The 25,964-nt window shown below is 52.0% G+C and overlaps 1 protein-coding gene across 1 annotated transcript in view; it reads right to left on the bottom strand.

Moving 5' to 3' along the window:
• BRINP3 (BMP/retinoic acid inducible neural specific 3) overlaps window positions 1-11,529 on the bottom strand; it is a 1,009,588-nt gene extending 998,059 nt beyond the window's left edge. The window contains exon 1 of the mRNA XM_086964475.1: window positions 10,465-11,529. The gene's annotated coding sequence lies outside the window, so the exon portion shown is untranslated. The remainder of the gene's footprint in view (window positions 1-10,464) is intronic.
• Between the last annotated feature and the right edge of the window lie 14,435 nt (window positions 11,530-25,964).

Below are 25,964 nucleotides of genomic sequence, written 5' to 3' on the forward strand. Positions count from 1 at the left end.
GATGCACCTCAGGAGGACCAGCTCTACAAACAACAGAAAACACCCTGCGAAGAGGAAGCCAACACCAGAAAATCCATAGGAATAGCAGATCTGCCAACACCAGATAACACTGAATGAAGGACAGGGCTCCCACCCACACCAGAAACACTTAAAAAACAACAGGGCTCCGGCCAACACCAGAAAACATCAGGGTCCCCACCAAACACCGGAAACACCACGTTATGCAGGGCTCCCACAAACACCAGGACAGAACATGCTGAGTTCCTACCACTACCAGGTCAACCACGGCATGGATGGCTCCCACCAACACAATGAAACACCACTGTGAGAACAGGGCTACTGACCATGTAGGACCTTGATACTCAAAGTAGGACCCGGGGGTTGCATGCAGCCCTCCTAGCCTTTACATGTGGCCCCCCTGGTGTTCAGAAGCACTCAGCTGCTGTTGACTAGAGAGATGCTAACAATAAACAAGCATTTTCAATGCAATAGGTCTCGCAGTTGTGAGAGTTTGAGCTATTGGCATTGTAAATGGCAATGCCTTTTATTTAAGTATTGGTGTTTAAAACATAAATAAAAGGCATTGTCATGTACAATGCCAATAGCTTAAACTCTGGCAAATGCGAGACCTATTGCATTGCAAATGCTTGTTTAAACCATGTAAGTACCTCTCCATTTTATTAGCCCTGTGATGGGGATTATTGCCTCCCGCTTGTTGCTCTGGGAGCAATACGGAGGAACCCTGCTGTCTATTTGGGGTTGGGTTACTTCTGATGACAGCAGATTTCCTCCCCTGCTGCTGTGTTCACACCTGTGCCATAGACACATTTACCTTGAAAGAGATATGATTAGGCAAGGCCGACAGGACAGCAGGAGCACCTTCAGTGAGGGAAACAAAAAAAAAAAAAAAGCTGTCCCGCTGTAAACATGTTTAAGAGGTCAGCAGAGAACACTTTACCTTGATTGACTTGGCCAGACCAAGTTGATAGCATCAGTCCAGAGGTCCCAGCCCAAAACAACTGCCCTGGAGGGAGATGGGGGATTCTTAAAGCCTTTTTAGCCCAATGGGAGTTGCGCACCTGCTGGGAAGACTCAGGGGCAAGACGAAGAACAAGAGCGCAAGAAAACAACCGGACCTGACCATGAACAGGCAAATGCTAATTTTGTCGCCGAGACTCGCGTTCCTCATTCCAGCTCTCTGATGTAACCAAATCCCGGCTACACATGCTTCTTGTTTTTATGGCCTGCAAACCATTTCTGTCAAATCCCTAAAGAAAGGCTCTTCAGTGCCAAGGGCACCATGAAAACTTGCCTCTCTTTTGCTTTTTTGGTGAATTACTTGGCGTGTTTGTACACTTGCGGCCGGGTGAAGTATCAAGGAGGGACTGGGTAGGGGCAGAGGGACTTTGGGTAAAAGAGTCCTCTTGTTAGCGAGGTCCTTGGCCTTGGTACTGGAGATAGAAGTGGAGTACCTCAGGGCAGTGGGCCTTCGCTAACACTTTCCAGAATCACCGAAGGTGGCAGCAGTAAAAATACATGATTTATTCAAAGCCCTATTACGGTTAGAGGTTTGAAAATGGCCATTCAATCTTCCGCGCCTAACTTGGCCGTAGGACAGGCAGTGACATTTAAGTTATCCTATGAGCCCAACCTCTAAGGACAATGGGGCAAACAAAACACTGAAACACATGTAATGACTACACAGCATAACATTTGATGATAATACCATTTCAGTGTTTCTGCAATCAGGAAGTGCATGTAATATGTAAACAAGCAGTCGCCAGGCATCCGCTGTTTATTTTTGCATCGCTCTTTCACTTTAAAGTAAAAGCTAGATGCAAAAATAAACACGCGGCGCCATGCCTGCTTTTTTGTCCGGCCCAATCAGAGAGCCGTATTGGCGCGTGCAAGGCAGCGTGACGAAGCTTCTGATAAGAAACTTCGTCATGACAGCCGAAATGCAGGCGAGCCAGTCCGGGTGGGCCGGCCAAAAAAGCGAAAAGGAGGGACCCCGGAATCCTTATTTCCAATGGCAGTGCACCGTTGAACATAAACGGTGACGCGAGCCAATGGGAATAAGGGGCGGGGCTTCAAGCCCTTTTCAGAAAGTACTTATCTGAAATAAATCTCGCCGAGCGAGCTAAATGTGTGTGCAGCAGCGCTAGGCAAGACCTAAAAATATGTTGGAACAAACAGGCAAGCATCTATTAATTGGAGTCAAATAAAGGAAGTAACTATTGAATCCTACAGCACTTAATTTTAGGAGCACTTTCATTTTTGAAGCCATCTTACAGCAAAAGTGTAAAAATATGAGAATGTCTCAAAAGCAAAAAGTGCATTTCAATAAAAGGGAGAACCTTTTCACTTTAGTACATCAGATTATATCAGTGTATTGAGAACTATTATTTTAAAATTGATGGTTTTCACACATGAATTTAGAAACATTAATTCTTCCCCGCACCCTGACAACAATGTCAATAGTGAACTTAAGAGGCACGTTTGTTGTTATATGCACTCTTTGGGTTTCTATTGCACAAGTAAAACATTATAGTTTATTAAATCAAACACAGGAGGTGGTGTTGTAGAGTGTACAACCTTAAGTCCTGTATTTCTAAGTCCTTGTATATGAGATAATGAAGATTCAGGAGGGAAAGTGAATTAAACTATTGCCTAGGATCACACAATTTGGTAAAGTGGGGAAGCCAGGGATTAATCCCATGTTTTCTGGCTTCACATTGTGCAATTCAGAAACTAGATCAATAAGCTTTGCCTCCCTTACACCTACCTTACCACCAATGCCCCCTCTCACACCCAACTCGAGCCCAACTGCACCCATCTGGCATCAATGTGGTCCCCAGTCACATCACAGACCACACCTTTTGACCCCTGGGAAAATGTTTGTGAGTACCCAAGGTACGGGACATCACATGGAGGGTGCTGCCAGCTCAATGAGTGGCCACTTGCAAGATTGTCATGGCTCATGTGCAATCAAGGAAAATGCCCCATGTCAGCTGAATGGTAGCTAAATACAGCAATTATCAGGGCTCAATAGGTTCACCAGGGCTCTGGGTCCCGGTGCCACTGCACTTGCTGCACCATTGGCAGCTACGCCCCTGCCCACACCAAAAGACATACACGGCACGCAGCGTCCTACCAACACCAGGAAACACAGGATGCAGCACTCCTCTTAACATCAGAGGACGCCTCTGGACTAGCTCGGGCATACTGCAGTAGAGACTCCCTGCGAACTACCTGCAACTCCTACCGACATCAGGGAACGGACACTACAGGCAAAACTCCTACAGACATCAGGGGGCAACCACCACATGCAGAGCGCCTAACGACACCAGGGTCCTGCCCCCAGGAGTCTTCCAACACCAGGGTACTGGGTGCAGGGACTTACCAACACCAGAGCACAGCGCACAGGTACTGTACCAACACCAGGGCACCGCACGCAGGGACTCAACCTACACCAGGGCACCACACGCAGGGACTCTACCAACAACAGGGCACCGCGTGCAGGGACCTACCAACACCAGGGCACCGCGTGCAGGGACCTACCAAGACTAGGGCACTGCGCGCAGGGACTCTAACAACACCAGGGCACCGCGCACAGAGACTCTACCAACACTAGGGCACCACACGCAGGGACTCTACCAACACCAGAGCACAGCGCGCAGGTACTGTACCAACACGAGGGCACTGCGTGCAGGGACTCAACCAACACCAGGGCACCGCACGCAGGGACTCAACCAACACCAGGGCACCGCATGCAGGGACCTACCAACACCAGGGCACTGCGTGGAGGGACCTACCAAGACTAGGGCACTGCGCGCAGGGACTCTACCAACACCAGGTCACCGCGTGCAGGGACCTACCAACACCAGGGCACCGCGTGCAGGGACCTACCAAGACTAGGGCACTGCACGCAGGGACTCTACCAACACCAGGGCACCGCACGCAGGGACTCAACCAACACCAGGGCACCACACGCAGGGACTCTACCAACAACAGGGCACCGCGTGAAGGGACCTACCAACACCAGGGCACCACGTGCAGGGACCTACCAAGACTAGGGCACTGCGCGCAGGGACTCTACCAACACCAGGGCACCGCGCACAGAGACTCTACCAACACTAGGGCACCACACGCAGGGACTCTACCAACACCAGAGCACAGCGCGCAGGTACTGTACCAACACCAGGGGACCGCGTGCAGGGACTCAACCAACACCAGGGCACCGCACGCAGGGACTCTACCAATAACAGGGCACCGCATGCAGGGACCTACCAACACCAGGGCACCGCGTGGAGGGACCTACCAAGACTAGGGCACTGCGCGCAGGGACTCTACCAACACCAGGGCACCGCGCACAGAGACTCTACCAACACTAGGGCACCACACGCAGGGACTCTACCAACACCAGAGCACAGCGCGCAGGTACTGTACCAACACCAGGGGACCGCTTGCAGGGACTCAACCAACACCAGGGCACCGCACGCAGGGACTCTACCAATAACAGGGCACCGCATGCAGGGACCTACCAACACCAGGGCACCGCGTGGAGGGACCTACCAAGACTAGGGCACTGCGCGCAGGGACTCTACCAACACCAGGGCACCGCGTGCAGGGACCTACCAACACCAGGGCACCGCGTGCAGGGACCTACCAAGACTAGGGCACTGCGCGCAGGGACTCTACCAACACCAGGGCACCGCGCACAGAGACTCTACCAACACTCGGGCACCACACGCAGGGACTCTACCAACACCAGAGCACAGCGCGCAGGTACTGTACCAACACCAGGGCACCGCGTGCAGGGACTCAACCAACACCAGGGCACCACACGCAGAGACTCTACCAATAACAGGGCACCGCGTTCAGGGACCTACCAACACCAGGGCACCATGTGGAGGGACCTACCAAGACTAGGGCACTGCGCGAAGGGACCCTACCAACACCAGGGGACCGCACGCAGGGACTCAACCACACCAGGGCACCACACACAGGGACTCTACCAATAACAGGGCACCGCGTGCAGGGACCTACCAACACCAGGGCACCGCGTGGAGGGACCTACCAAGACTAGGGCACTGCGCGCAGGGACTCTACCAACACCAGGGCACCGCGCACAGAGACTCTACCAACACTAGGGCACCACACGCAGGGACTCTACCAACACCAGGGAACCACACGCAGGGACTTACCAACACTAGGGCACCGCACAAAGGGACTCTATCAACACCAGGGCACAGCACACAGGGACTTACCAACACCAGGGCACCGCACAAAGGGACTCTACCAACACCAGGGCACTGCACACAGAGACTTACCAACACCAGGGCACCGCACACAGGGACTTACCAACACCAGGGCACCGCGCACAGGGACTAACCAACACCAGGGCACCGCGCACAAGGACATACTAACACCAGGGCACCGCGCACAAGGACTTACTAACACCTAGGCACCTTTCCCAGGGAGTCTTCCAGCACCAGGGCAACTGGACACCTAATACATCACAAAGACATGGCACACACGGAGTGCTACCAGCACACGACGAAAGACACACATAGTAGTAGGAGGACCGACCCCTGAGAGCACCAGCAGCACACCACAGGCAGCGCTTCTACCGCACGTGCGCACACCACAAGGAGAGAGGCGCGAGGACACGAAACACAGAGTGACGTCACACGCAGATAACATCCCAAGGACGTGCTGCGTGAAGAACGGCACCTACAGTACCAGGGCACGCTACATGCAGAACACGTCCCCTGCCAACTACATGACTTAGCACATGCAGGACAGGTTACAGCCCATCACACGGTGACACCACATCGGAGCACACTGCACGCACTGCTGCCAACACTGTGGGTCCCGCATGCAGTGCAGGGCCCCGATGACACCAAGGGCACCAGCGTGAGACCAGGGCTCACATCAGTGACGGGGGCACCGCATGCAGTGCAGGGCTCGAGCCAAACTAGGGGGCACGGTTTTCAAAGCTGGACTAATGCCTACAGTGGGGGTGCCGCTTGAAGGTACAGGGCCCCCATGACACCAAGGGCAGCACCCTGACATCCGGGCTCATATCAGTGACTGGGGCACCGCATGCAGTGCAGGGCTCCTGGTAAGGACACCAAAGGCGCCCCATGGAAAGCAGGACTCAAGTCAGTGACTATGGAACCCCTTGAGGAGAATGGTTCGTGCGAACACCAGGGGGCACGGCTTACAAAGCTGGGCTCCCACCAACACCGCGGGCACCTCGTGCAGTGCCCCTAATGAACCCACGGGCACCATCCAGAGATAAGGGCTCATATCAGTGACGGAGGCACCACATGTAGAGCAGGCCTCAGTCCAACACCAGGGTTTACCAACCTGGGGGCACCGGATGCAGGGTCCCTATGAAAGTAGGGGCCTAAACACCAAATGGACAAGATAACAGAACCCCAAAAAACGGAACACCGCGTTAATAGCCCCTGCAATATTGTGTCACACTTCACACAACGGTACAAGGAGAGCAGGGCTCCGTACAGTATCAGGGCACACTAAATTCAGAAGCATGCTCCTACCGTCACAGGTGCGCCACAACGAATGGTTCCGGCCGACTCAGACAGGTCTCCTTACACACGAGGTCACCACACGCAGAGCAGCCTTCCTCCTACAGCACGGCGCACAGCATGCACGGCAGGGGTCTTCCTTGTACAAGTGGACGCCACATAGAGACCATGGCGGCTGCCCGAATCAATGCACACGCAAACAGAGTGGGACTCCTGAGAAAACATGGGTGGTGTCACGCAAAACGCTGGGGCCCCTGCAGAATCGGAAGAGGGGCCCCTGAGTCTACCGTATCTCATGTATATTCATTGATCATGGGATGAATGCGCCCCCTTGAGAGTTCCGAGCCCCTGGAGAGTTGCCCCTCCCCCACACCGGCGCCGTAGGGGATGCGGGAGCCTGCGTCATGTCCCTTTGACATCACAAGGAATGCAGCGATCTCTCATCATAGGTTTACTTCCAAAACCTTGAGCACCACAAGGAAAGCAGGGCTCCTCTAAACCTTGGACTTGGCAAAGAAAGCAAGGCTCCTTCTACACCTTGTAATCCATAGGTAAAGTAGGGGCGCTTCCAAACGGTGGGTACCACGAGGGAAGTGGTGCTCCTTCTAAGCCTAGGGCCCCACAGGTAAAGCAGGGCTCCTTCCAAACCGTGGTTACTACAAGGGAAGCAGGGCTCCTTCTAAGCCTTGGGCCCACAGGTAAATCGGGGCTCCTTCTAAGCCTTAGTCGCCACAAGGGAAACAGGGCTCCTTCCAAACCTTGGTTACTCCAAGGGAAGCAGGGCTCTTACTAATCCGTGGACACCACAAGGGGAGCAGGGCTCCTTCTAATCCTTGGTTACTACAAGGGAAGCAGGGCTCCTTCTAAACCTCAACAAAAGGGAAGCAGGGCTCCTTTTAAACATTGGACACCACAAGGGAAGCAGGGCTCCTTCTAAGCTTTGGACACCACAAGGGAAGCAGGGCTCCTTCTAAGCTTTGGACACCACAAGGGAAGCATGGCTTCTTCTAAACCTTGGACACCACAAGGGAAGCAGGGCTTCTTCTAAACCTTGGACACTACAAGGGAAGCAGGGCTTCTTCTAAACCTTGGACACCACAAGGGAAGCAGGGCTTCTTCTAAACCTTGGACACTACAAGGGAAGCAGGGCTTCTTCTAAACCTTGGACACCACAAGGGAAGCAGGGCTTCTTCTAAACCTTGGACACTACAAGGGAAGCATGGCTTCTTCTAAACCTTGGACACCACAAGGGAAGCAGGGCTTCTTCTAAACCTTGGACACTACAAGGGAAGCAGGGCTCCTTCTAAACCTCAACAAAAGGGAAGCAGGGCTCCTTTTAAACACTGGACACCACAAGGGAAGCAGGGCTCGTTCTAAGCTTTGGAGACCACAAGGGAAGCAGGGCTTCTTCTAAACCTTGGACACCACAAGGGAAGCAGGGCTTTTTCTAAACCTTGGACACCACAAGGGAAGCAGGGCTTCTTCTAAACCTTGGACACCACAAGGGAAGCAGGGGTTCTTCTAAACCTTGGACACCACAAGGATAGCAGGGCTCTTTCTAATCCTTGGACACCAAAAGGGAAGCAGGGCTCCTTATACACCTTGTGATTAGGAAGTAAAGTAGGGCTGCTTCCAAACTCTGGGTACTGCAAGGGAAGCAGGGCTCCTTCTAAATCGTAGTCACCACAAGGGGAAACGGGGCTCTTTCTAAGCCTTGGACACCACAAGGGAAGCAGGGCTTTTTCAAAGCCTTAGACATTAAAAGAGAAGCAGGGCTCCTTCCAAACCTTACCACTAGGGAAGCAGGGCTCCTTCCAAACCTTACCACTAGGGAAGCAGGGCTCCTTCCAAACCTTACCACTAGGGAAGCAGGGCTCCTTCTAATTCCTGGACCCCACAGGTAAAGCAGGCTCCACCCATCCCCTTGGACACCACATGCCGGCAGGGACTCTAATAATATACCTTCAGCCGGCACCCTATGGGAGTAATGGCTGTGCTGCACTTGTGTGCGCGAACCGAGCGTGAGAGGGACGAGGCGCTGCGCGACGGGCGATCGCCGTGAAGAGATTGTAGGAATGTGAGAAAAGCTCGGGCTGATACAGAGCAGATCACGGGTGGAGCGCGCGCCCAAACCCTAGCGGAGACAACCACTCAAGCAGGGCCTGCAACAAATCCAGGAGGAGTCATCTTCAGGGCTCCCACCAACAGCTCTAGGCGCTATAAAGAAATCGTTCATTCAACCAAAACCAGTGGATGCCAAATGCAGTGTCCTGCGGAGTGGGACCACCAACCACAGGAGTCGTACCCGCAGAGCAGGGATGCAGATAACACCGGAGAGTCACAACACACACAGGACAGCTCTCACCGACACCAGAGGAGAAAACATGTAGCGCCGCGCTCCTACAGACACGAGGAGCTACCACAGACATCTCTTTGCTCAAAGGAACAAAAGATGATAACTCACTCGGAGAGGGCTCCTGCTGACATAAGGGAGGCACTACTGCGTTCACTGCAGGACTCCTGATAACACCAGGGGACCCCCACATTCATAACCGCGGGGACCCCCACATTCACACCAGGGCTCCTGCTGCACCAGTCAACAGCTCAGTCAGCGCAGAAGGGGAGACGTCAAGACGTTCACTGCAGGACTGCTAACACCAGGGGACCCCATATTCAGAGAGTTGTAAAAACCAGGGACAACGGATTAATCGCAGCGCTCCTGCTAACACCAAGAACCCCCACATGTATCCCAGGACTCGTTCTAGGACCAGGGGATCCCCACATTCGCCGAAGGGCTCCTGCTAACAATAAAGGACCCCACATGTCTCGCAGTGCTCCTGGTAAACATTTGGGGCACCCACATTTATCTCCGGGGGAGCCTGTTAGCCCGAGAGTACCCCGAATCACAGAGCTCCGGCTAACACCAAGAGGCCAGACATGCATGGCGGGGTCCTGCTAACACCAGGGGGGGGGGGCACATCCATGGCAGTGGTCCCGCTGACATTAGATTATATCGGCCTGCCCTGAAGAGTCATGTTTAGGAATGAAGGCTCCTGCGCTCAGGATAGTGTGAACACATGTTGTCACGCACCTGGTCCCTGCACAGGACACGGTCACTAGTGGACAGTGCGCGCTCACGCACGTGTCCTCCCCTGACTGATGGAAGACGATTTCGGCCCTCCTTGTATGCCGTGGCCCAGCCCCCTCAGCGAGCAGAGGAAGCGATCCCATATTGCGCTGCTTATTAGCACATAAAGTCAGCGCTCCATGCCCGTGAATTACAAGGTGAGGAGGTTTTCTTTCACGCAAATAACGTAGATCCGCCCATCTCAGGGATGACATCATCCTCCCGTGTTATGATGTGCGTGTACGCCTGTGAGAAAAAAATAATATATATATATATATGTCTTTCCTTTCCTATATATTCTTAAAATAAACGTTTGCTCTAATTCACCAACCTTTCCCAATTCTGTCTCCCTGCTGTAATATTCTAGAAGTGGGGGGGGGGGGGTTGTTAGTATGTCTGTGCCATGCTTGGAATTCAGCTGCGCGCTACCTGCAATGTTCAAGTCTGAGGGAGAGGCCACATAACGGCCTCTGAATGTAGAAAGGAGCGCAGTAAGTCTCTCTCGCGCCATAGCGTGAGGGTATAATAAATGTTGAGGACTCAATCCTTATGGGAGGCATCGCAGCGCCAGAGCAGGACATAACTTGGCGCCCGAGCAGTGTATGTGACTGCCATCTCAAGAGCAGCTCACCTGCAGCGCCGTGGAGCAGGTTGGCCGCGCCAACCCGCGCCCGTGCGTGGGCCCCCTCACCGTGTCTCCACTCCTCACGCAGACGCGGAAGAATCTCATTAGACACCCGCCGCCCCTCACGAGCCACAAAGCAAAGTTTCATCACTCACCAGGCGAAATCTCGGAAAGCCGGAAGTTAGTCCACAAAAAAAGATCCAGAACTCAAAGGCACAATCCATCGTGGTGAACTTCATGGCGAGGGGGTCGTCGACATCACTGCAGTCGTTACTGGACCACTGACAGCCCTGGGCAGCGGCGACACCCGGACTGCCTTGCGTTGAGTTAAGAAAACTCGATGCAGTGTCCAGGGCGCAATCCAAGCACACACGGAATCTGGCGAAGAAGTATCCAGCGGGGAGGGGCAGGGAAAGCCAGCAGAGGGTCCACGAGACAGAAAGGGCAGTGAATGCCAGCAGAGGGTCCACGAGAAAGAAAGGGCAGTGAATGCCAGCCGAGGGTCCACAAGAAAGAAAGGGAAGTGAATGCCAGCCGAGGGTCCACAAGAAAGAAAGGGCTGTGAATACCAGCCAAGGGTCCACGAGAAAGAAAGGGCAGTGAACGACAGGCGAGAGTCCACAAATGGGCAGGGAAGCCAGAAGAGAAGGCAGTATGCGCCCAAAAAACAGGAATATCACAAGCGCCTGGAGAGAGGAATAGGGGCTTCTCTGCAAGGCGAAAAAGGCAGGTAAACCAGAGAAAGGGCTGCACTCCTGCAAAGGAATTGTAGCTGCACGGGGATTAGGAGAGTGCAGAGAGAACTGAAGAGTGTGTCTGGTGGAGCAGCAGTAACACACTCCAGGATCCTGCACGAAATGCCCCCTCAGAGAGTGGGCTGTTACCAATAACTGAAAATATTCAGCTGTGTGCTCTCCCTTGCTCCATCAGACTCGCACTGAAGAGATCCCAACGCGGGTCCGTAAAATATGTTGCAGGTATCCAAAACAAAGAACATAGAATGAAATGCGCGGTTCCTGAACGCCGGGAGCTGTTAAGAGGCTGTCAGGCTGCAAGGAGCTCTCTCTGGCAGGACCAGGCGGCCGCTCCCGCGCAGGCACTGTGTGGAGGCAGGAGGCAGGCTGCAGGCTCTGTGCGCTCTCTCGGCTGAGGAGGTGCCTCGCTGCAGCCTGCTCGCAGCTCTGCTCCGTCACTCTGGTGTGCAGAGCAGCAGCGGCGGCAGCTTGTAGACAGCGCAGCTCCGGCCCGCAGCGCCACGCGCTCTGCTGTGGGAGTGAGCAGGAAGCGCAGGCTGGCCTGAGCTGCGGGTGCCTGCTTCCTGGCTGCGGGCTGTCACTCACCGTGCACACAGCTGGGGGGTGGGGGGCTGAGTGCTACGGGCTATCACTGAAAGTGCACACGCTTGGGGGAGGGGGACGTGTGCTGCGGGCTGTCACTCACTGTGCACACCGCTGAGGCGAGGGGGGGGGGGGGGGGGGGTGAGTGCTACGGGCTGTCACTGAGAGTGCACACCGCTGGGGGGAGGCGGGCTGAGTGCTGGGGGCTGTCACTGAGAGTGCACACCGCTGGGGGAGGGGGGCTGGGGGAGGGGGGCTGAGTGCTGCGGGCTGTCACTGAGAATGCGCACTGTGGGGGGAGGGGGACTGAATGCTTCGGGCTGTCACCCAGCGTGCACACGCTTGGGGGAGGGGGCCTGTGTGGGGGGAGGGGACTGAGTGCTACAGGCTCTCACTGAGAGTGCACACCGCTGGGGGAGGGCGGATGAGTGCTGCGGGCTGTCACTGAGAGTGCGCACGCTTGGGGGGGGGGGGGGGGTTGAGTGCTGCGGGCTGTCACTGAGAGTGCGCACGCTTGGGGGGGGGGGGTTGAGTGCTGCGGGCTGTCACTGAGAGTGCGCACGCTTGGGGGGGGGGGGCTGAGTGCTGCGGGCTGTCACTGAGAGTGCGCACGCTTGGGGGGGGGGGGGGGGGGGCTGAGTGCTGCGGGCTGTCACTCAGCGTGCACACCGCTGGGGGAGGGCGGATGAGTGCTGCGGGCTGTCACTGAGAGTGCGCACGCTTGGGGGGGGGAGGGGCTGAGTGCTGCGGGCTGTCACTGAGAGTGCGCACGCTTGGGGGGGAAGGGGCTGAGTGCTGCGGGCTGTCACTCACCGTGCACCCTGCTGGGGGGGGAGGGGGGAGGCTGAGTGCTACGGGCTGTCACTGAGACTGCACACGCTTGGGAAAGGGTGGCGTGTGCTGTGGGCTGTCACTGAGAGTGCACATGCTTGGGGGAGGGGGGCTGGGTGCTGCGGGCTGTCACTGAGAGTGCACACGCTTGGGGGAGGGGCCGTGTTCTGCGGGCTGTCACTCACTGTGCACACCACTGGGGAGAGGGGGGGGGGCTGAGTGCTGCGGGCTGTCACTGGGAGTGCACACCGCTGGGGGGAGGGGGGAGGGGGCTGAGTGCTGCGGGCTGTCACTGAGAGTGCACACCGCTGGGGGGAGGGAGGCGTGTGCTGCGTGCTGTCCCTGAGAGTGCACACCGATGGGGGGAGGGGGACTGAATGCTGTGGGCTGTCACTCAGCTTGCACACGCTTGGGGGACGGGGTCGTGTGCTTCGGGTGGTCACTGAGCGTGCACACCGATGGGGGGAGGGGGGCGTGTGCTGCGGGCTGTCACTGAGAGTGCACACGCTTGGGGTGGGGGCTGAGTGCTGCGGGCTGTCACTGAGAGTGCACACGCTTGGGGGAGGGAGCTGAGTGCTGCGGGCTGTCACTCAGCGTGCACCCTGCTGGGGGGGAGGGGGGAGGCTGAGTGCTACGGGCTGTCACTGAGACTGCACACAATTGGGGGAGGGTGGCGTGTGCTGTGGGCTGTCACTGAGAGTGCACATGCTTGGGGGAGGGGGGCTGGGTGCTGCGGGCTGTCACTGAGAGTGCACACGCTTGGGGGAGGGGCCGTGTTCTGCGGGCTGTCACTCACTGTGCACACCACTGGGGAGAGGGGGGGGGGCTGAGTGCTGCGGGCTGTCACTGGGAGTGCACACCGCTGGGGGGAGGGGGGAGGGGGCTGAGTGCTGCGGGCTGTCACTGAGAGTGCACACCGCTGGGGGGAGGGAGGCGTGTGCTGCGTGCTGTCCCTGAGAGTGCACACCGATGGGGGGAGGGGGGCTGAATGCTGTGGGCTGTCACTCAGCTTGCACACGCTTGGGGGACGGGGGTCGTGTGCTTCGGGTGGTCACTGAGCGTGCACACCGATGGGGGGAGGGGGGCGTGTGCTGCGGGCTGTCACTGAGAGTACACACCGCTGGGGGAGCGGGGCAGAGTGCTACTCACTGTCACTGACCGTGCACACCGCTGGGGGGAGGGAGACTGAGTGCTGTGGCCTGTTACTGAGCGTGCACACCGCTGGGGGAGGGGGCAGAGGGCTGCGGGCTGTCACTGAGAGTGCACCCTACTGTTCAAAAGGCTTCGTGCACACCTCTGAGGCGGGGGGGGGAGGGAACAGAGGCGCGGGCTGCCACTGAGCGTGCACACCTGTGGGGGGGGGGGGGGGCGGGGGGCAGATGCTCCGGGTTGCAGTGAGCGTGTACACCACTAGGAGCAGGGCTGCGGGATGCACTGAGCGTGCACACTACTTTTAAAAGGCTACGTGCACACCTCTGGGGCGGGGGAGGAAACAGGGGCGCGGGCTGCCACTGAGAGTGCACACCTAGGGGGGGGGCAGATGCTCCGGGTTGCAGTGAGCTTGTACACCACTAGGAGGAGGGGTGCAGAGCGCTGCGGGCTGCACTGAACGTGCACACCGCTGGGGTGCGGGCAGAGGACTGCCGCTGGGCATGCACATCGCTGGGGGCAGAGGGCTGCAGGCGGGATGCTACCTCTAAGAGCAAGCCACACTGGATTCCGAGGTAAAGTGGGGGGTGGTAGTGGGGAGGGGTCAGGTGGGGTGCAAACAGTATAACATCAGATCGGACCGAGTCGACAAGCTAAAAGAGCCAGAGCCGAGCCTTGAATAGCCGGGCTTGCTTCCGAGAGTCCGAGAGTCCGTGCACGGTACGAGCATTGAATGTATTTGGCACGTAAACGATGTCATGTAAATACAAGGTAAAGTCTCTTCAGATTTCAAAAACAGCCTGTTTATTAACGCGAGGAAGCGTTTCACCTCAGTACTGAAGATTATACCAAGGCATTGAAAAGCACTTATAAAAACACTGTTTTGTTTTCAAACATGAACTTAAAAATACTGATGCCCTCCCTCCATCATGACCACAATGTCACCAGTGAATTGAGGCAGTTGTCATGGTACAACGGGAACCTGAACTCGTGAATTTGAAGGTGTCTGGTGAGATAATGAAGAAAAAGGGTCTGAGAGAAAAAACATTGACTAGGATCACACAATGTAGTCACCGGGAAGCTGGGATGGAGGCCAGGTTCTATGGTTTCGAGTTCTGCCACCAGCTAGGTTTCGCGTTCGCACTCCTTTTTACAGCAAAGATCCCTACTTTATGTGTATTTCTTTGTGCTCGAGGTTGGAGGTGAGTGTAGGTGGCAGTCAGAAGCCACATGAGAGCTCGGTGCGTTGTGGGCTCCAAGTTCCAGAAGGACCTCGAGCTGAGTCAGATCCAGTAATCCAGCCCGAGCCTCCAGTGGCTCTCCACCTCCACAAAGCATGCGTTTGAAAGAAGATGCATGGCTATTACATTGCACTTGGCAATGGTGGAGCTAGAGCTATAGAGCTAATAAGGATGATTGTGTTGGATGGAGTCATGTGTGTATGTGTTAAATACACTGCCTGGGTCTAAGTTTGTGTGTGTGTATAGAGGAAGTGTTAGCTTTACTGAATACACAGCATGCTAGGAGACTGCCTGGTTGGGGGGGGGGGGGCAAAAGGGGGCTGTTTGCCTCTAATTAATACATTGCTAGGCGACTGGCTTAGTGCGCGTGGAGGGAGTGCGGGGGTGGAACCATCTTGGTTGCTTCCAATACACACTGTCGGGAGACTTGCTCGGCGCTGGGCGGGGCGGGTCTGGCTGCCGCTAATAACCCCACATTGCCAAGGGGCTGGCAACATTTCTGTGTTTGCAGGGGCTGTGGAGGCGAGGCAGGGACATGATGCGTATGAGTGCGAGGCTGCCTTTGAGATCGGGTGTGCAGGGTCACTGGTGCAGGTGGAAGACGAAACCCACCCCGCTTCCCCGCACAGCTTGTCCTTGGACAGCCTCCCCTCCGGCAGAGCCTGTGCGGGCTGCATGCAAAGCAGGCGCCCTTCAACGGACACTCAATGGGGGATTGTCCGATGTGAAAGGGGAGTCGCGGGGCTGGGGGAGGCCAGGCGCAGTCCCTGGCAGCGCAGCACTGAGGGCGGGAGGCGTCTGCGGTGCAGCGGTGCTGCGGCGCACACCGAGGCCACCCGTGGGACACACACACACAGCCACCTCCGGAGCAAAGTCAGCGTAGCCCCAGGAAGAAGCAGACATGTTTCAAAGGTGCTGTAGTAGCCAATTAGCTATCAATATAGTAATGCAAGATCGACCTGTTTTCACCTAAGGGGCGTTCTGCTCAACTTTGCCTCTAAGAGCTTTATTATAGTTATCTTGTATTCCAGATGCCCGGGTTAGGCAGAGATGTCTAGACCATGATAAATGGAAATATTCCTTTCCTCGTACAGTACCCTGCTGTTAATTGAATACCGCATAAGCACTTACACTAAAGGGAAGAATTTCAGAGTCACAGGGAGATAATGCGACTTGTCCAGGAACACGCAATCCGAAAATGCGCGGACCCAGGTTCGAATGCCCGTCTCACAGTCCAGAAATTTGCAACAAAGTCACTAGCCCCCTCCTTCTCCTTTCCCCTGCGCACAAGTAGTCCAGAGTGGAGGCAGGCTCAGACGAGAGCTGGGAGATGGGCGGGAGGGAGCTGATGGAAAAAAGAAAATGTGGCGATTGCGAAACAGAAGGGGAGTGGGCCACATGCCGGCGAAGGAACCGACGGGACTGGGGCACACATGCCCAGAAGAGACGGGCTGTTAGAATGAGTGGCATCAGACTGAGAAAGTATACGTGAAAACTCGATGAGGGGAGGGAGTTTTGACCGTGATCGTGAGATGGCGAGGAAGAACGTACCAGGAACGCATTGAACGGGGTATATTGTTTACGATATGTTATTAAACGGAAGCTTGTTGAGATCCTATAGTGAGCCAAGACAGAAAAACGTCGCAGGGAGGATCCTGACAGGTTGTTTCGTACAGTAATCGTTAGTGAAAAGCTGGTCCATTAGCACGTCTGGTGGCGCGCTCCGGCGCTGCTCTCGGAGGTGTCGCTGTCCGAGGTGCTGCACCCCAGCACACAGCGAGCGGCAGCAGCTGGCAGCCTTTCAATCACACGGGAGGCAGTGCATGAGTGGGCGGGACCTGGAAACATGCAAATCTTCCGGTCCGTCCCTTTACGCCCATGAGGAGAGGGAGGACTCAGCTGTTTCTGAAGTCAACCGACTGCAATACGTAGAATATAAAGCAATTGTGCAGCATGCACACGTTACACTATTTTACCTCTTCCTAATATTAGGAGACAGGGCATTTCCGGTGTAATGTCTAATTGGAAACAAAGACAACCCCCAGGGTGCAAAGGAAGTCAAAAATGGTAAGACACCCTACCTAATATATAATGTGTCCCTAAACCCATTTCTCGCGATTATTATAATAATATCTTATGTCGCAAATTAGGAAGAGGTCTATGCCAGGTACCTCGCAAAATATTTCAGTACTCTTCGGAGGAAGTAGAAATATGTGTATGCTAATGTTGCAAAACTCGCGAGGCGCAATTTCTTTAGGCCCGGGCAGAATTATAACTCCCATTGCGTAATTGGTGAAGTTTGGCACCTGTGCCAAATTCCGCCAAACTGGCTAGGACTCTAACTGGACCCTGAATGGGGGTCGGGGGAGGTCACTGTGAGACGCACCTGGTATTGTTAACCTTGAGCCCAATGGGTGTTTCGCGCCTAATGGGGAGTGTTGCTAACACTACCTGGCTTTCTGATATTATTAAATACGCCCAGCTGACCGAGAGAGAGGAGCGCGATTGGTGGGGGTTTCCTCCGTGATCTACTTCTGTTACCGCTCAGTGCTTTGTGCCTGGATCCTTACTGACCCTCACAATGGCGAAAAAGAGAGGCAATCAGGTAACCCAGGCAAATAACATTCTTAACAATGCGCAGACAGTTCTCCCAGAGGGTGGAGCCCATGGGGCCCCTCTAGATGGCAGTGGTGAACCGTTGGGGAGTCAACACCTTCCTTAACAGATGTGTCGGCGGCGATTCATAACTCAAGAGATAAAATGGTCCATAATATTGACTCTTTCACCATAGACGTCAATTTACTGTTGGTGGATTGCACTAAGTCTCAAAAGGTACAACGGCCCTAGAATAAGATATGAGTGCTTTACGGACGGAGGTTGATACCATTTGTGGTACCTTCCTTCGTCTCCAACAACAGACAAACCGCTTAGATGAATTTACAGAGGATTACAAGTGGAGGTACCGCAGGAATAATCTGCATTCTGTAAACTTTCCAGAACAGGCGGAGGGATCCTCTGCTGAATTTTCCCTGGAGGACTGGATTACCAATACACTGGCCCCTAAGAGACTTTTCAACTTTTAAACTTTTCAACTGTCGAACGGGCATACATGTCCCATGTTCCGCAGCCCAGACCTGGTTTACCTCCGCAGGCTATCATAGCTCGTTTGTTCAATTTCTGGGCTAGAGATGCAATTTTGCAAACCACGTGTGTGTGTGTGGGGGGGGGGGGGGAGGCGGGGGCTGCTGCTTGAAGGACATTCTATATGCATCTATCCTGACTATATTAAAATCGTGCAAGGACAGACGAAAACCTTCTTGGTGGTGAAAAGACTTTGTGAACTTAATCTGAAAATTTCAAGTCAAACTGGGATTAGAGCACCAGGGAAAAGAGGCCACCAGGGACAGTGGTGGGACCAGGATGTTAAGGAAGGGGGTTAGACTTGGCCCTTTTGACAGGGTTATCCCCAAACTTTTTGCCTTTTGCCTCCTATTTTCTGACCCTGTTTTCGTTGGCTGTAGGATTCTGGGCACTTTACCACAGCTGATCTGTGCTAAAGTGCATATGCTCTCTGTATAAATTGTGATATGATTAGTTATCCATGATTGGCATATTTGGTTTTGTTCTTAAATACATGATGCTGAATGTACTTTCTAAAAAAATAACCTAGAGTTCCCTGGTCTCTCCTTTTGTGTAAAGTACTGTACTTGCATGCCTAACCGTCCTCCTTAACTATACCAGTTGAGATATTTTTGTTTACTTTACTTTTAGAAAGTGAGCATTTTCTTACCTTACCACTCTGTGTACATCTGGTTGTTTGTGTATTCAGCATCTGGTGTGTGAGTGACAGGAGCTGAGATGTACATTCACTCTAGACAGTCACTGTGGGGGGTGAGGTGTGCCCTGCCTTTCCTGGGTGACTCATTGCAAGGCTGAATAGATATGGACTGCTTTTACAGTGGTGGGAGGCGATTTGCTTACACCTGAATGGGCTGTGTCTCCTTTTGAACAATGCTGTGTCTGTCCTGGAGTTCTGGACTTTTTGGTTCCGTCCAGAGGTGTCAGGGAACAACACCCAAAGACCCCGGAGTTCCACCTGCCTTGGTGCGCAAATGAACAGAAACACGGGCTTCTCGATGGTGGCGTCAAAGACCAAAGGTTTATTACTGCAGGGACACAGAAGTCACAGAAACTACACATGGGCAGTAACTAGGAGCCTGTTCAATTTGTACAAAGAGGGTTGCTCCTTATATACTGATTTTTGGCCTTCAGGCGAATTCTTCACATGTTGGTACATTCTCAAAACCTTTGTGTCACAAACAATAAATATTTGGCGTACACAGGAACCGTTGATAAAATCTGATACAAAACATCTACGGAGAGGGGTTCCCACTAGTTCATCACAATCCCTTGTCAATATTGCATTCAAGAGCCGGACCGCCTCATCGTAAATTTCGTTACCTCCCCCTAATAAAGGCCCAGAAGGAAAGGAGCAGAGCCAGGTGCAGAAGATAGAAAAGCGGGATAAGAGATGTTTGTGGGTTGTAAATGGGCAAGGCTACCGGCTTCGGCCACCTAATCATGATCGGGACAATGGACACGAGAACCAGTTCAGGTGGGCTGGCCTCGGGCAGAGGAGGCAGCCTTTGTCGAGTCATGTAGCTACAGCGTGATCTGGTTTAAGGTGCACGTGTCATGAGAGAGGTGAATCTCCGGCTAAGGCTACGTGTCCTTAGTCGAAATGAAGTGATCAGAGGTTATTGCGTATGTGAGGGCAAGAAACACAAAATGGCGGCCATGATCTAAGATGGATGCCGTGGGTAGATCAGAAATGTGTTCATAACAGGAGTGCTCTTGTTCGTATCGTAGCGAAAACACCAGGATATGCTAAATGGATCATTTGCGGTTCGCTGATACCAATATTATGTATTTCCGACAATATTGAAAACACGGGTTCAAATCGTCACGGAACCTCAGACCCTCCTTTTGCCCTTACATAGGCAATTACTCAGTCTATGTCAGAGTCTAGTTCTATACTCATCAGGTCAGTGACATGCTGTTGTATCATCATCCTTTCCCGTGCCTTTTCTCCAAACGCAGGTGGTTTCCTAAAACAGGTTGCAGCACAAAGACTACACAAAGCGGGACCACACTGGATAATCAGGCAGCATGAGAAGAGGAATACTAAGATGACACCGATGACCATTAGAACCTTCCATCCCCACGCTGAGATCAGAGTCCAAAACCACTCCATAAAGGACCAGTTTCCCTTGTCTACGTGTATAGAGTCGGAAATCTTGTGTAGCTTAGAGATCGCCTCATAGACTGTTGGAGCATTATTAGGAATAAAGACACAGCAGCTCGATTGGATCATTCTACATACCCCACCTCGGTCTGCAAGGATAACGTCTAGAACCATACGGTTCTGCAACGTCATGAGTCTATCCGCCTGAAGCTCAGCTGTCAAATTGCTAAGGGCACCAGCAGTCTCGGTAATAGTAGATTCAACTACCCGTGTTAGCTGACGTATGTTTCTACTATTGGCCATAGGCCCCCAGAACGGAAGGAAGCCTTTGAAGAAGTCTCCAGCTTCCTGACTAGCGGTATCTTCTTTGCTGAAAACACCTCTCGCTACTCTGGTTCTGTGGTAGTCAGATGAAGCAGTGTATGTTGGAGGCAACAATCGAGCAATATAACGTGAACCTGAAAAGTCAGCAGGTAACCATGTATATGCCCGGTCTCGACAGATGAAGTAGGTACCCCTAGCAGTAAGGAAGGCAGGGGAAGAGTTAGCCGGAAACACATAAGTCTCAACGCACTCACTCCTCCCTAGCTGAGCTCTTGGATTTCTCCCATTACCTTGTAGACAGACCTGACCTCGGTGAGGTACGACCCAGATTGGAGTTGAGCTTTTACGCTTGCTTTCTCCTAAACTAAGGCGATACTCTGAAGTATTCCAACTTAAATACACTCGCAGTTCGTCTCTAGGGTATGATGGAGTATTATTGACGTCCTTGATCATGTCAATAATTCCCTGGACTAAAGCTTTGTTGGCAGAGTTATATTTAGTGGAACGTGGTGGACGTGGAGGATAGGTTTCAAGGGCATAAGCAAAGATGGTTTGAAGGGCCTGAAATGATCCATTGTAGCTGAAAGGCAAAACCAGATAAGGAATACCTTTATCCATAGTGTGGGGTATCAAGCCACACACCCAGCAGTCTGTAGTGTTAACTACCAGTTGGTGTTGGTGCAAGAGCTGTACAAAAGTGTTGTTAATGAACTCTGAGCGTCGGGCTTGCTCATGTTCGGGAAACGAATGAAAAGAGTGTATTGAGGAAACAGTAGAAGTAACAGGATTAAGGGGAGGTACTGTAGTTACTGGTACATAAATCAAACTTATACCAAAAACGATGCCACCCACCAACGTTATCAAGACAATTAGAAATGTAATGGCACATTGCGTCAAAAAGCATTTGCTATGAAGAATTCTGAAAAGTCTGTTTCTGCGAACGTAAATCCCATTTTCTCGTTGCAGCGCAGGAAGCTCCATCTTCTACAATCCGCTCGCGACCACTGATGATGTGTACGTAGATGAAAACGCCTCTATCAGCCCTGGGAGTTCCCAGAACCAACAGAAAGATCGACCTTGTGTCAGACCCCTGCAGATTCAACTAGGCACACAGCCACGACCCTACGGCTACCCAGACGGCAAGGCAATTTAAAAATAACAAAACAATAGCAAACTTCCTGGCTGAATGCAAAAGTTCAAAATTTCAAAATATCACAATATGCAGTTGCTTGCTTTATTTGTCCATATTACGGTTTCGTAAATTATATCTCTGCTTCGCAGGTACTGTCTGATCAGCAAATAGCGTATCACTGGTAGCTGTTGCAGTGTTCAAGTTCGCAGATGGCAGAGTTTCTTCTGATGTTGGAGACAAATGTTCAGTGTTCAAAGGAGTCTTTTCTGAAGGAGAGTCAGAGCTTGGAGTGTCAGTGATTAATTCGGCATCGCTGAAAGGGATGAACTTCGGAGTGCTTTCAAATTCGGAGGAACCAATTCCCTTTTTCACCCAGTCGTCGTAAGGAAGCGGCAAAGGGACACGCTTAACATGGGACGCGTGCACCCAGTGCTTGCGTCCAGCTACACGAACTGCTGTCCTCGTTGTAAGAAGGACCTGGAAAGGACCGACGTATCGGGGCTGAAGATTCTTCGTCCTCGCAAAGTTCCTGATAACCACGTGTTCTCCGGGCTTCAGCTGATGCCCTGGACTCTCCGGAGGCTTTGGTAAAGCATCGAAAACCTGTTGATGAATAAGACTCAATTTAGCAGTCAAGTCGTAAAGATAGTCTATCAACATAGGATATTCTAGGGAACAAAATTCCTTAGGCCTTGGCACACCCCAGATATTTGCCGGGCGGCCAAAGACTATTTCGTAAGGGCTAAGCCCCACTCTAGAATGTACAGTTGCTCTCGTTGATAACAAAGCCAAAGGAAGTGCGTCTGGCCAGGCTAAACCTGTGGATGCCTGTATTTTAGCTAATTTCAGTTTGAGGGTGCCATTGTAACCCTTCACTAAACCAGCTGACTGAGGGTGGTTTGCACTGTGGAACTTCTGTTTCAAACCTAGGCCGGCACACACACTCTGCATAACTTTCCCTATAAACTCACTTCCGTTATCTGACCATACAATCCGTGGCATTCCATACCTAGGGAAATATTCTTTGAGAAGAATCTTGGCAGTTGATAGGGCAGTATTGTCCTTTAGTGGGTATGCTTCGATCCACCTGGAAAAAGCACAGACTACCACCAGGACATATTTCAAATTATTACAGCGATCCATGTGAATGAAGTCTAACTGAATCACTTCAAAGGGGCAGGAAGGAGGAGCGAAGTGACCAGCAGGAGTTGGAGTTCCCTTGCCAGGATTATGCATCAGGCATACCATACAATTTTTCACCACTCTCTCTGCACACTTACTGATTCCATCATTCTTCCAGACTGGAGCCAACATCTTACAGATTCCTTTAGAACTTATATGTGCTACTCCATGCGCCATTGTCACCACTGCAAGCACATACGCATCAGGCAACATCCAACGCTGCTGTTCTGTCAAATCAATCCAACACCCATTCGAATCTAACTTGCCCGTACTCTCTCTCCATACACGTTTCTCTTCCTCAGTTGCCTCTTTCTGAATCTCTTTCACACTTTCCATTGTATCCTCACACATTCCAGATTCAGCAATCCATCTTGCAGACGTAGCAACATACATTCTGCTCATCATGTCTCTAGCTGTCTGTTTAGCGGTTTCATCAGCAAAAGCATTTCCTCGACCAACATCATCCGTAATTGCTTTATGAGCACTGCACTTCACAATCGCAACTTCAGTCGGCAAGGTTAGAGATTCCAACAAGTCGTTAACTAGCTGACCATGTTGAATCTTCGTCCCATGGGACGTAATGAAACCTCTTTCTCTCCACAAACGGCCAAAACTATGGGCCACGCCAAATGCGTACTGACTATCTGTAAAAACATTCACTCTCTTTCCCTTAGCTAAAACACACGCTCTGGTTAAAGCTATTAATTCTGCAGCTTGGGCAGAATTCTGACTCACTCTTGCAGTCTCCACAATCGTTTTCAAAGTCGTTACTGCGTAAGCAGCAGTCACATCACCATTTTCCAATTTAAAACATGACCCATCCACATACAATGTACCATCCGGATCTAGTAATGGAGTATCCTTCAAGTCAATTCGTCCTTTTGTCTCTTCCTCCGTTTTAAAACAACAATCATGTGGCTCGGAATCACTCGACTCTTGATTAGCCGGCAACAGCGTTGCTGGATTCAATACATTACATCTTTTAATCTGAATATGACTCGCTAGTAGTGTCAGCTCGTAACCAGATAGTCTCGCACTAGTAAGGTGTTGTGTCTTCGTTCGATTCATGAGTGTGTCCACCGCATGAGGAACCATGACCACTAGCATGTTGTTCATCACCAAACCAGCAGATTGTCGAATGGAAGCAGCAGCTGCCGCTGTAGCTCTCAAACAACTAGGTAACGCTCTAGCTACCGGATCCAATGTTGATGAAAAATACGCACAAGGGCGTTGTTTATCACCAAATTTCTGTGTCAGAACACTCATTGCGCAACCTTCTCTCTCGTGAACATAGAGCGTGAATGGCTTACTGTAATCAGGAGCTGAACACAGTGCTTTTCGTAACTCAGAAAAACTCTCTTGACATTCATCAGACCATGGCACCGGACTCGGAACATTTTTCCCAGTCAAAGCTACCAATGGCTTCGCTAAAAGAGAAAAATTTGGGATCCACTGTCTACAGTAAGAGGTAATACCTAAAAAGGCACGTACTTCTCTCTGTGTGCGTGGAACACTCATTTGCGTAATTGCTTTTATTCTCTCTGGGGTCAACTTCCTTCCCTCCTTTGACAAGAGATGACCTAGGTAGGTCACTTCTTGGCAGCAGTATTGCATTTTAGAAGGTGATACCTTGTGATTCAAATTAGACAAGTGATGTAATAGCGAAACCGTAGCTGCTTTGCAAGTTTCCTTGTTATCGGCAGCCACTAGAAGATCATCTACATATTGTACTAGAGCAGAACCTGGAGGAAGGACAAAGGAGTCTAATTGGCTTTTTAATGCTTGGCTGTAAATAGATGGGCTCTCACAGTAGCCTTGTGGAGCGCGTTTAAATCTGAAACTGCGACCTCCTAGACAGAAGCCAAAAATATCTCTGCTTTCCTCAGCGATCGGAATGCTGAAGAAGGCATTCTTTAAGTCGATGACTGAGAACCAAGTGGCTGTAGCAGGTATCAATGTTAACAAGGCAGTAATGTCTGGAACCACAGGAAACTGTGGGACCACAATCTTATTAACTTCTCTGAGGTCGATGACAAACCTATATACTGGAGGCTTTGTGGGATCAGTTCGTTTCAAAATCGGTAATACAGGACTATTACAAACATTTCCTCTAGTTTCTTCGACCACACCTTTCTTAATCAAGTCTTGCACAATCAATAAAAGTGCACGTTCACCTTCACTAGATATTTTATATTGCGGAATTCTTGGAAACTTTACATTTGCTTTCAAAGTTACTACATATGGTGGTATTTCTAAAAGGCCTACATCATTAGGACCAGTCGCCCAAAGAGAATCAGGGAGTGAAGGCAGCTCTGGTGGAAGTGCATCTATTGACAAGTACATCGGAGAGGTGATTCTTTTACCCAATGTAAGCTGTACCCCTTCCGGAGAACAGTACAGTGTCGCATATAGTCGTTTTAACAAGTCTAAACCAAGCAGGTTTTCATTACAACCCGTCGTCAAAATCAAGGGTGCTTTCAATTGACACGGTCCAACAGAAATAGACAAAGGACCAGATATGGGGTTGTAAACAGGGGCGCCTGAAAAACCTACAGAAACATTTGTTGAACCAGACAAAGGTGCGCCAGGGAGTTTCGCATGAATGATAGAACTTTTTGCGGCACCAGTATCCAACAGAAACGGTTCGACTACACCTGATGTTGCTACTGCGACATAAGGCCCACTCTGATCTACTGGAACTGATACTACTCCCTCTCTCTGTCCATGGCTGTCCTAGTACCCATTTTGCTGAAATCCCTCATCCGCTTCACAATAGTCTTCAACAAGATATTGCTGAGATCTATTCTGCTGGGCTGGCTGTCCATTTCTTTGATCAAAGTGATTGGAGGGACGATCATTCGTCTGTGGAGGCATAGCACCTCTCCCTCGACCTCTAGAATTCTGCACAAAACCACCACGACCTCTCTGAGATGCTACTGCATTATTTTGCGCTAAGACCGGACATTCATTCTTGTAGTGACCCTCTTTCTTACAATACGCACACTGGTTCCACTGATATTGAGGCCTCGTCGAACTGTAATCTGTTTTCTGATATGAACCCTGTTGCATATTAGTCTGATTCGTTCGAGGCGGATACGCCTGCTGCAAAAGAACTTTAGTCTTTAAATCTTTCGTTTTCTTGTCTGATTTCTCTTTTTCCTCTTTATCCCTATTTTCATAATATTGTGCAGTTGCAAGTATTTGCGCAGTTGTA

This window comes from Lissotriton vulgaris, chromosome 1_1, assembly GCF_964263255.1.
Source record: "Lissotriton vulgaris chromosome 1_1, aLisVul1.2, whole genome shotgun sequence".
NCBI lineage: Eukaryota > Metazoa > Chordata > Amphibia > Caudata > Salamandridae > Lissotriton > Lissotriton vulgaris.